This window comes from Diceros bicornis, chromosome 24 (assembly GCF_020826845.1).
Source record: "Diceros bicornis minor isolate mBicDic1 chromosome 24, mDicBic1.mat.cur, whole genome shotgun sequence".
NCBI lineage: Eukaryota > Metazoa > Chordata > Mammalia > Perissodactyla > Rhinocerotidae > Diceros > Diceros bicornis.
This window is the reverse complement of record NC_080763.1, coordinates 47,496,779-47,509,020: the sequence shown is the minus strand read 5'-3', so window position 1 is coordinate 47,509,020 and position 12,242 is coordinate 47,496,779. Positions and strand designations below refer to the sequence as shown.

General features: G+C 44.3%; 1 protein-coding gene across 5 annotated transcripts in view; it reads right to left on the bottom strand.

Moving 5' to 3' along the window:
• Positions 1-11,184, bottom strand: part of TRAF3 (TNF receptor associated factor 3) — a 114,064-nt gene extending 102,880 nt beyond the window's left edge. For all 5 annotated transcript variants that reach the window (XM_058567754.1, XM_058567753.1, XM_058567756.1 and 2 more), the window contains exon 1: positions 10,904-11,184. The gene's annotated coding sequence lies outside the window, so the exon portion shown is untranslated. The remainder of the gene's footprint in view (positions 1-10,903) is intronic.
• Between the last annotated feature and the right edge of the window lie 1,058 nt (positions 11,185-12,242).

The following is a 12,242-nucleotide window of genomic DNA, read 5'->3' as shown; positions in this document are numbered from 1 at the left end:
AAAAAACAAAAAAAAACAAAAAAAAAACAAACAAACAAACAGAACCCCACACCTAACCTGATAATCAGTAGTGAAAGACTGAAAGCTTCCCCTAAAATAAGGAACAAGACAAGGATGTCTGCTTTCACTACTGCTATTCAATACTGTAGTAGAAGTCCTAGACAGAGGAATTAGGCAAGAAAAAGAAATAAAAGGTATCCAAATTGAAAAGAAAGAGATAAACTATATTTGCAGATGACATGATTCTATATATAGAAAACTCCATAGAACCCACAAAAAACCTACTACAGGTAATAACCAAATTCAGGGAATATGATCACCACACAAAAATCAGTTGTGTTTTTATACACAAGCAATGAACAATCTGAAAAGAAAATTAAGGAAATAATTCCATTTACAACAATATCCAAAAGAATAAAATATCTAGGAACAAATTTAACCAAGGAGGTGAAAGATTTGTACACTGAAACTACAAAATCTTGCTGAAAGAAAATAAAGATATAAATAAATGGAAAGACATTCCATGGATTGGAAGACTTGGTATTGTTAAGATGGCAACTCCCCAAAGCAGATTCAATGCAATTCCTATGAAAATTCCAATGACCCTTTTTGCAAAAAGGGAAAAACTCATCCTAAAATTATTATGGAGCTGCAAGGGGTCCCAGCAGCCAAAGCAATACTGAAAAAGAAAAATAAAGTTGGAAAACACACTTCTCAAACGTACTACTTCAAAACTTTCTACAAAGTTACAGTAATCAAAATAGTGTACTACTGGCATAAGAAGAGACATACAGACCAAAAGAATAAAATTGAGAGTTCAGAAATAAATTCAAACATTTATGGTCAACTGATTTCAAACAAGGGTGCCAAGACGATCCAATGGGGAAAGAACAGTCTCTTCAACAAATAGTGCTGGAACAACTGGATAATCACATGCAAAAGAATCAAGTGGGACTCTTACCTCACTCCATATATAAACATTAACTCAAAATGGATCAAAGACCCAAACGTAAGAGCTAAAATTATAAAACATAAGGGTAAATCTTCATGACCTCGGATTTGGCAATGGATTCTCAGATTTGATACCAAAAGCACAAACAACAAGAGAAAAAAATAGATAAACACAAGAGAAAAAAATAGATAAATTGAACTTCATCAAAATTAAAAACTTTCGTGCATCAAAGGACATTATCAACAATGTGAAACAACAATCTACAGAACAAGAGAAAGTATTTGTCATTCATATGGGTTTAATACCCAAAATATATAAAGAATTCTTTTTTTTTTTTGTAATCCCCCCCCCCCCCAAGCCCCAGTAGATAGTTGTATGTCACAGTTGCACAGCATTCTAGTTGCTGTATGTGGGACGCGGCCTCAGCATAGCCGGAGTAGCAGTGTGTCGGTGCGCGCCCGGGATCCGAACCCGGGCCGCCAGCAGCGGAGCGCGCGCACTTAACCGTTAAGCCACGGGGCCGGCCCTGTAAAGAATTCTTACAACTCAACAACAAAAAGACAAACAACCCAATTAAAACATGGGCAAAGAGCTTGAATGGACATTGTTCCAAAAAAGATACACAATGAAAAGATGTTCAATATCATTGGTCATTGAGAAAATACAAAACCACAATGAGATACCACTTTAAATCCAATAGAATAGCTTTAATCAAAAAACAAATAAATGTTGGCAAAGATGTGCAGAAATGGGAACTCTAGTACATTGCTGGTGGGAATAAGTTAAACATAGAATTACTGTATGACCCAGCAATTCCACTCCTAGCTATATTACCCAAGAGAACGGAAAACACAAGTCTACACAGAAATTTATACACATTATTCATAACAGCCAAAACATGAAAATAATCCAATGTCCATCATTGGATGAATGGATAAACAAACTGTGGTAGATACACACAATGGAATATTATTCATCCACAAAAAGGAACAAAACACTGATACATGCTACATCTTGGATGAACCTCAAAAAAATTATGCTAAGTAATAGAAACTAGACACAAAAGGTCACATACTGTATAATTCCTTTTATATGATATATCCAGAATAGGCAAATCCAGAGAGACAGAAAACAGAGTAGAGGTTATCAGGGGTTAGGAGAAAGGGAGAATGGGGAATAATTACTAAATGGGTATAGGGTTTTTAATGGGGTAATGAAAAAGTTTTGAAACTAGAGAGAGCTGGCAATTGCACACCATTGTGAATGCACTAAATACTACTAAACTGTCCACTTTAAAAGTTAATTCTATACTATGTAAATTTTACCTCGATAGAAGAAAATGGGGTTTGACTACAGTTTATTGGTTCATTCATACAAATACCTGAATACGTACCATATGCCAGGCACTCTCCTAGTATATGAGTTAAGGTGATGGACAAAAATGTTCCGCTACGATTTAAAAAAGGTAAGAGACTACAGAATGACAGTGTGGGCTATTTTAATTAGGGTGTTCAGGGAAGACCTCCTCCAAGAGGTGACATTTGAACAGAAACCGGAATGAATTGAAGAATATTATATTGCTAAATAATGGAAGAAAATAATGTACTAAAATATAAATTTTATCAAAAATCATCATATGCAAAAAAAAGACAAAATCATCCCATTTGCAACAAAATGGATGGACCTTGGGGGTATTATGTTAACCGAAATATGCCAGAGAAAGACAAACACCATATGACTTCACTCATATGTGGAAGATAAACAAACACATGGATAAAGAGAACAGATTAGTAGTTACCAGAGTGGAAGTGGGCGGGATGGGCAAAAGGGGTAAAGGGGCACTTATATATGGTGACAGATAAAAACTAGACTACTGGTGGTGAGCACGATGCAGTCTATACAGAAATTGATATATAATAATATACACCTGAAATTACACGTTATAAACCAATACAATCTCAATAAAATTTAAAAGAAAATCATCACATGCAAAAATTGCTTCTCTAAAAAAATGAGGGGCTATCTAAATATAGACATTCCTTTTGTGCAAATATAGTGATTTTTAGTTTCCAGACATTTTACTCTTTGTTACAAATAATTTCTTTACAATTCAATAATGTGCTTCTTCTAATCCTACCTGTAGGATAGTCTTCCAGGGCCAGGCCATACTCCCAAAAGTGCCTTTTATTCAATCTTGCTAACAAGGCATGTTTCCCCTTTAGGAAATCTCTCAGGAAAGGAAAGAGGGAGAGGAAATACTACTTATAACATGCTGGGCTCTCACATTCTCACTTTTAATCCTCCTTTTCATAGATGAGAAAATTGAGGTTCAGAAAGGATAAGTAACTTACTACCATAGTTAGCTAAAGGAAGGACCAGAATTCAAATCGTCTGACTTTTTTTTGTGTGTGTGAGGAAGATCAGCCCTGAGCTAACATCCATGCCAATCCTCCTCTTTTTGCTGAGGAAGACTGGCCCTGGGCTAACATCTGTGCCAATCTTCCTCCACTTTATATGGGACGCTGCCACAGCATGGGTTGACAAGTGGTGCATCGGTATGCACCCGGGATCTGAACCCGGGCCGCCAGCAGCAGAGCGCGCGCATTTAACCGCTACGCCATGGGGCCAGCCCCCAAATCAGGTCTGCCTTTGAACCTACAGTGCTTCCATACATAAATGCATCTCATTTTTATTGGGCACCATCTTAGGCTAAACTATGAAAATATGAAGAAGTGACCCTGTCCTTAAGAAGCGTATCATCTCAACACTAGAGACCCATCCAAGATGCACTGGAACATCCCTCAACCTGGAGAAGTCAGGGCAGGCTCCAGAAACATGAAACCCTTGTTATCCCATGCCACTGCCTCCACCCCAAAAGGTCCAGCTTGTGTAAGAACAAGGAAATCTACCCTCTATCATTCCAGGAACCTGACCTTGCAGCCTTGGTGTCCAGGTGTGTCCCATTATTCACAACCCTCCCCGGAGCAGGTACAGATGGCTATGAAACAAGCTCAGTTCAGCCATCACTGACCCTTCCAGGTTCTGTATTCAAAACTTTACAGTGGTTCTAGAAAAGGAGCCACATAAAATCTTCTCCAAAATAGCCAACAGCATCATTTCCTTGCTAATTGCAGAGAAGGCTTCTTTGCCTTTAACTTATATTCCCATAAGCAATCTGTAGTTATAATTAAATTCTAGATGAATGGGTGGCAATTTGACTGTGCTGGGCTGTAACGCTCTCTACAGAGTGACCAGGCCTTGGGGACCTGTTCACCACTAACAAGCTAATGTTTGTAAAACCCTGTAAAGACATAATGACTACATACTATCATTATTACTACACTACCGGTTTAAATGTAAATTAAGAGAGAGAAAGGGGAAAGAAAACACATTAGTAAATCAGGTTTGGGACTGCTACTCAGCAAGATATAAGCAACATTTGAACCACAGGAGTAAAGAACGTCTTAACTGAATTTATTAAAGGATACTGAATGCAACATTGCTGCTTTAAGAAAATAACTCAGAACAGAGAGAAGGAAGGAAGGGAGAACAAGGTGGAAAAATAAGTCAATACTATAGGCAAAACAGATATTGGAGGAAAGGAAAGGCTGCATGAAAAACATGCTGGAGAAATACACAATTTCTTTACAAAGCACTACATAGCAGCAAAACTAAAACATGTAGAATCTGAAAGTAAAAGTAAAAAGTCTACAATATGAAGAAAATTCAAAACTGGATTGTAATTCAGGTTACACTGACCACAGAGCACAGTGATGAAAACATGAACTCTGGAGTTCAAAAGTCTTATTGCTCTTTATTTTCCTCGTCTGTAAAATGGGGATAATTCTTACCTCATAAGTTAGGCCGGCACAAAGGCAGCACTCAAAGGCAGCCAGGTCCCTTCTCCTGAGCCTCTCTCCTGAACGACAGCCACAGGGAACTGCTTCAGACTCATGGGCCCTCTGACCCTCGACCCTGCCAACCTGTGCTTCCCCTCCTCTTCTGCTAGCTTGCTCATGTTCATCCTCCCCGGAAAACACCTCCTAACCCCCGGTCCAAATTACACAGCGCCCCCACACTCCCACAGCGCCTCTGTTCCACAGTCATAGCACCTTCCACATTGTGCCACAGCCAAATGATTCTTCTGGCTCACTCATCTTACAGAAGCTCCTGGAAGACAGAGATCATATAGCATCTGACTTGACTTGTTAGTTTTGACAACTAGTATAGCTCCTGACTAAGTTCTCAAAAAACGTGTGTTGATTAAATAATTCTCAATTATCCCAAGTTGGAATTATGGAATTAGAGGCCAAGCAGCTTCCCTGGGGCAAATCTTGGAAAAATAAAGAATACAGGGAAAAAACCTCTATTCTGGGTGAATAGTCCCTGCTTTGCCATTATCTGACTTGGGGGAGTTACTTACCCAGACACTTGAACCTCAGCTGCCTCCCACATAAAATGAGAGAACTCAACTAGAAAACATCCATGGCTCCTACCAATGAGATCTGACATATTATGTTTACATTCTAAGATCTTAACGTCCTTGTTCTACTACACCTCAATCATCTATTACGATTAACATCAGCAGAATGCTTTATTGTCCATGTCACTCATAACAAGCAAGTGGTGTGCGTGGTGCTATTAGCCCCATTTTACAGATGGGGAAACCAACTCAGAGAGGCCCAGCAGCCTGCCCAAGGTCATTCTGCTGATAGGTACAGAGGGCAGAAGTGGGATTCAGATCTTTAAGGCTGGTGCCTTCCACCATGCCCACATTACTCAAGCTAGGGGGTAGACAGCCCCAGGGACACATGGTAGGATGCCAGAGGACCCCTCAAGGATCCTAGGAAAGTCAAGGAAACACAACGCATCTTTTGGAGAACAACTGTACTCAAAAATCTGGGGGACAAAGTGTGTTTCTATTTAAAAAGTCAGACATATTAACTGAGTACAATGTAAAATTTGTACTAAATTTTAAGAGAAAACCTAATGGGCTTGGACTCCTATTAAGGGTTTGAAACATAACTGCACTAAAGCCATGCCATGCCCTTCTCACACAGAAAAGCCTTCTGAAACCAGAACACACTTAATTTACCCTATAATAACGTTTCAAACATCAGGCTATATTAATCCAAAAAGAACAGAATTTAATTTCTAGAATAAAGTTGTGACTTCTGGGCATTACTGGGCAGGGAAGGACTCAAGAGAACTAGTTTCCCCGTTCTTCCTTTTTAAGTCATTAAAAGCACCCAAGCAAGTTACAACATCAAATGAAATCTCCCATCATAAAAGCCCCCTAATGCAACAAACCAGGGAGCTAAGTGCTATCAGAACAGGGGGGCTGGGGGAGCACAGTCAAGGGAGGCAGCTACAAGGCATGCCCAACTGCAGACACACATGCCAAACAACATGGAACCACCGTGTTAGCATGTGCCACATCCCTCCTCTCCCCAACTTGCAGATTCTGGAGGCAAACATTGACCGAGGGTCTACCACATGCCCGGCCCTGGGGGGAAGTGGGGGAGGCCTAACCACTTATTACCTCAAGTGTATGCAGGCCTCCTACTGGGGCATTATTAACCTTCCTGAGTACAAATTTAGTCCCTGAAAACCTTCACTACAATCATCATGACTCCTGGAAACTCAACGTTTTACCACTTTGATGCTACTGTTGTCCTAAAGATTATATTATCCCACTTGGTTAATCAATTAAGCTTTTCTCTCCGCTTAAAGAAACCAAGTTTCCAATAAATATGCTTTTGGATTTTGCCATAGAATCAGTGTTTAAACTGGAAAAGAAATCAGAATATCAGAACGGCAGCCCTGATATCTTTCTTGTTAGAATGGGCTCACGAGAAGTTATCAAATCACCTCCATTTAAAAAAATATATACGGAGTCAAAATCAGCATGCAGCAAACCCTAGACAAAAGTAAATTATGAAATGAAATTATAGGGCCCAACTTTTTATTTCTTGAGAATTAAAGAGATTTAGGTCATTTCAGCATGGATGATAGAGCAGGTTTGGAGGAATCCCTGGGGAAGGAGTGTTTTTAACATTTATACCCCTTCCCTCATCACCGCTTTTTGAGACTTTCTACCCACAATGAGAAACAGTAAAGACAGCAATGTGCTGCCGCCCAGGTTGGGGCCCCTGCTCTGTTTCCCACCACAGACCAGGCCCTTTACAGTGGCAGACTGCCTGACCCACTTGAGCTCCCGGTCACAAAGGGCCCGGTAAGAGCTAGAGGACAGCACGGGAAATGGCATAACTGGAAACCCACTGACCAGCAGCATTGCCAGCACTGTATCTACTGGCAAGAAGCAACAGGACAGCCAACTGTCAGATCTCATCCTACCAAAACAAGGCCGGGAGGGAAGAAATCCTCTTACTGCCATTCTTACGGCCCTGCAAGAGGCCTCAGATGGCCCCACTGTAGCTGCCTTCTTGACACTGGGGCTCAACCCCCAATTCCCGGAAGCCTTCTCGGACTACCCCAGTCAGCCAAGAGCTTTCCCTTTTCTGAATTTCCACCATACTTCCAGTCTTCTACACAAACCACTAACTCACTTTAGCCTACATTTTATGACTTCCTAAATTCTTCCTTATGGGTCTTCACTCTTTAGCTGAGCAGCCAGCTCCCTGAGGACAGGGTAGTGAATTTTCATTTTTCCTCACTCTTTCTGCCACAAGCTTCAGTCCTGTTGGTTTCCGGCATCTCCCCTCACCATGCACAAGGGCCTAGATGCCCCAGACTTCTGCAGACCATGCCCTTAAAGGCAGGTGCAATATCTTACTCATCCTAACACTGTTAACTAGAAAATTATGAGAACTCAAGGCACATTAACTGAATATTAAATTAAATGAGAAAAACACTTCCAAGTCCCAGTTAATTATCCACTTATCTTGAGAAACACAGAATTCCGCAAGAGATTCCAACCTGATTTCTGGAGTCGACAGAAACCAACAGTCACCTGCATTTATGACATCTCACCTAAAGGTGTCTGCACAGGGACACAAAAAATTTGAGCCAAAAAAAGGTTTTAATGCTTAATGATAAAAACTTCACCTCCTTCCACCTGAGGTGGTCAGTTCCCCACCCCCATTACGTCTAGAATAGTGCTGTGCAGAACACAGACAGCCAATAAAAGCTCTCTAAAATGAGAAAGCCATTTTGTATTTTGTAGTTAAGTATGAATAATAGATATTATACAAGCAAACAATGCTTTCTTACATTTTTTAATTTTCTGTTTAAAATTGCATTTTCTTCTATTTCCATTAGTTCCTCTGGATCTAAAGCCTACTGCTCTGGTGCAAGCTGCACCTATCCCCTTTCACCTGTCTCTACTGCCCTCTTGCCTGCAGGCGTCTGGCCCTCTCACTCTAGCTTCATTCCTGCTGCTCAGAAACAAGTCTAAGCATCATCTCTACATTTAGGCCTCGGCTGCCTCTCTCTGGTCACCTTCCAAATCCACTGGCCTCACCTCCTTTCTCACTCTGTAGCTCTCTTCCCAGTTTCTCTCTGTACCTGAAGTCAATATTATGACTCTCCTCCCCCATTCCCCCCAAAAAACAAATAATTTTTCTTCCTCTATGAACACTTGTAAAGAAGCACGTAACAGGTCCTGATTCCATGGAATCAATGCAGAGGGTCTTGGTCATAAGATGTCTCCTCTGCTAAGTGAATAGTTCTTAAATTGACCATTGCAAGGAAACTCAGCTATTGCATAATATTTGATAGGTTAGATCACTTGCTTTTTGCAGAATCTTGCTATACGAAGACGAGAAAATAGAAATGGGCAAATTTAACGCAATTTCCTTTGTTTGCTTGAGCTAGCCCAGACTTGCAACACCACTGTGACAGTTCTTTCTTGAAGCATAGCTTTCAGATCATAAAAAAAGACTTTAAGGGAGTGATCAATCATTCTCATCCATCAGGTCATTAGCATATCTATCCTGACAATATCCCAGAAAGGACCTTCTGGCTTTGCACAGTGAAAAATTAAAGGGATTCTAACATGGGTGTTTACAGAATCAAAATCCCAAACACAGGGGAAAACAGCAAGCAGCAGCTCAGATGTTTCAGTTGAATGAAGGACTTGCTTCACGTCATAAACAAGAGTAGGAATATTTTGATAGTATTAACAGAAACAACTGGCCACTGCTATTGCCTGTTTCCAGTGGAATGTCTTTACACCCTTCTCACTGAGTGAGGCCATCTTATTAATTCCAAAATGAATGGACAGCATCCAAGGAAAATAACTGATATTCTTTCCCCTCACAGAAAAATTCACATGAATGTCTCTTAAAAAAAAAAAAAAAAAAATGCTGGCATTCTCTCAGCTAGCTCTCTCTGCTTTCCTAGCTTCTGCATTGTGACAGCTGGAACAGATGGCGTCTGGGTGAGACACCTTACATCTTAAACCTCATCGGTGATAAGGTATGATTTTAACCAGTGATGCTGGAATCCTAGGTCTGTCAGGGTTTCTGTCATGAGCACCTACTCACAAGGATTTCCAACCTCATGATATTTTCCAGTTTTCACACTGATAAGGTTTATCTCATATTGGCCAAAGAATTTTTCATCTGTAGACTAATTCTTAATATATATATTGTCAAAACGTAGTGGAAAGGCAAATATTTCCTTTCATTTGAAAAACGAATGGCTGTACACTACTTTGCCCGACATCCTACACATGATGCAGTCTTTTTAACAGGCCATTTTCAAAAATGTGAAAGACAGAAAAGATTTTAGCACCAACTGATGGTCCACTTGGTCATTTCTTCAGATAAGGATTTTATAGACATATACAAGATTACAGGAAACATTTCCAAAAGCTTCACCACTGTGTATTCACAGCTAGAAAAAAAATTATGGCTCCTCCTCAGTTGTATGCTGTGAATGTAAATTAAGAAGCAGCAACAACGCTGCTCAATACAGCCTTTATGACTCCTCAAAAATAAATGAATAAATAATACACACACACACATCTATCTCACTCTGAAAAAGGATTCAGAGCTTTATACGAAAAACATGAAATAAAACTGTTTCCTTCAACGGATCATTATCTGAAAGCTTCTTAAATTGCAAAGCACGTCCACTTCATCCATTTCCATTTTGTTGCTATGTTTTCAAATTAAACGTAAAGAATTTTCCACACACAATTCTCTCTAAAGGTCTAAATATTAAATAGATGTCCCCAAACGGGGTGACAGTGTGAAAACGTGGCAAAGCATACATGAGCAATAGCCTGGCGCCTCAAAATTAAATTTTAAATACGGTGGCAGGCATTATTTTAATTTTTGCACCTCGGGGAGCCCATCCTGACCTTTACTATTAATCAAAGGGGGAATGTGTGCATTTTGCCCAAAACTGGATCCCAACACCCGCCTGCCTTCGAGGCCACTGCAGCTCTCCGATTATGAATCAGTCAGAGGTTCATCTGCAGAGGAATGACTCAGTATAAACTTTTAAATAATGGCTTAAAAAAAAAAAAAAAAAAGCCTAAGCCAGCCCAGGGTGAGCACGTTCGTCTCTGTAAGCACCCTGAATCAGTCCGTTTCTCGCCCCGTAAAAATCCACAGCCTTCCAGGAGATGCTGATTTCTCACCACCCTGTGGGGGGGTGGGGGTCACGTTTTAAAGAGGCCTTGGCGCCCCGTTTCCTGAAAAGCTGCGGGAACCCGGCCCCGCGGGCCCGGGGCCCGGCCTCGAGGACAAAGTTTTCCGAAGTTGAGGCGTCTGGGGGGCGGGCGGGCCCGGGCTGAGGCGGGGGGAAGCGGCGCCGCGCCGGGCACTCGCCGCCGGGCGCCGGGCCTGCGCCGCTCCGGCCCCGCGCCGGCCAGCCCCGGGCCCGCCCGCCGCCGAGGGCGCGGGATGGAGCCGCCGAGGATGGAGCCGCCCGCCGCCCCTCGCCCGCGGCCCCCGCCTGCCGCCCGCCGCGGCCCCTTACCCCGCGGTCCGCCGCCGCTCGGCCGGCTCAGGGGCGCCGGGCGCGTCCTCCGCCGCGGTCCGCAGCGTCCTGCTCCCCGGGCAGCCCCATGTCGGGGGGCGGGGAAGGGCCGGCGGCCGCCGCCGCCGCCGGCTGGAAAGTCCCTGCTGGGCTGCAACCCCGGCTCGCGCACGCGGCGGCCGCGCCGCGCCGCGCTCCCTCGCGCCCTCACGCACTCTCTCGCAGGCACTTCCTCTCGCGCGCTGGAAATCCCCGCCGGCCGCCGGAGCGCGCCCCGGCGCGCGCCCGCCCCGCCCCCGCCGCCCGCCGCCCGCGCGCGTGGGAGCGGCAGGAGCCGGCGAGCGCGGCCGGCCCCACGCGCCCGCGGCCCCCGCGCGCCCCCGCCCGGCCCGCGCGCGCCCGCGGCCCGTTGCTAAGGCCCTCCCGCTCCGTGCCCGCCGGCCGGCCTTAGCAACGGCGCCGCGGGCGGGAGCGGCCTCGGGCGCCCCCGGCGCCCTGCCCGGCCGCTGCGCGCTCGCCTGGCTCGCTGCGCGCAGACCCCGCCGCGGTCCCCGCCCCGCGCCCTGTGTTCCCCCCTTTCCGGGTGAAAAAGCCACGCGGGCCGCGTGGGGGCCCGAAAGGTGCAGGTTTCCTCGCGGTCGGGAGCCATGGCGTCACCCGGTTCATCAGGGCACCCACCCTCACTCACACATGCTCACCTACACGGAACTCACAGACGCACAATCTCCCATACTGAGTCACAGGCACCGACACGCATACGTTCACACACTCTCAACATACATTCTCAATGTCGCACACTTTCAGACATAGGCTCACAGACACTCATCCAACATACCTTCTTACACACTGCCACTCAGACACATGCTCACAAGACAAACATACACTCTCGGACACACTTGATCACAGACACACTCACATGCTCTCTCACATTTATGCACACATGCACTCATGTTCCCTAACACATACACACACACACATATACACACTTGCTCCTACACACATTCCCTCTCATATACACAAGCAGGTAGGTGGGGCCAAAGGTGACTCAAGCTATCTGGGCCAGTGCTCTTTTTTATTGAGAGGGGGATGTCTAAACATTTGGTTGGAGTTTCTTTTCCTTCCTCCCTGGGCTCCTCCCACAGCCAGGAAGTTGTGTCTTGGTCAAGTGGGAACAAGGTGACCATGTTGCTATAAGCTCGCAGAGTTCTCAGCTGGCCTGGGTGTCCCAGGACAGAGATTCTGTTGCCCCATGCACTCCTCTCCTCCCTTGACTCCAGGCCTTCTGGGGCATGTGTAGCCTCCAGAGCCAGGGGCACCCATTTCTCCAGAAGCCTCTGCC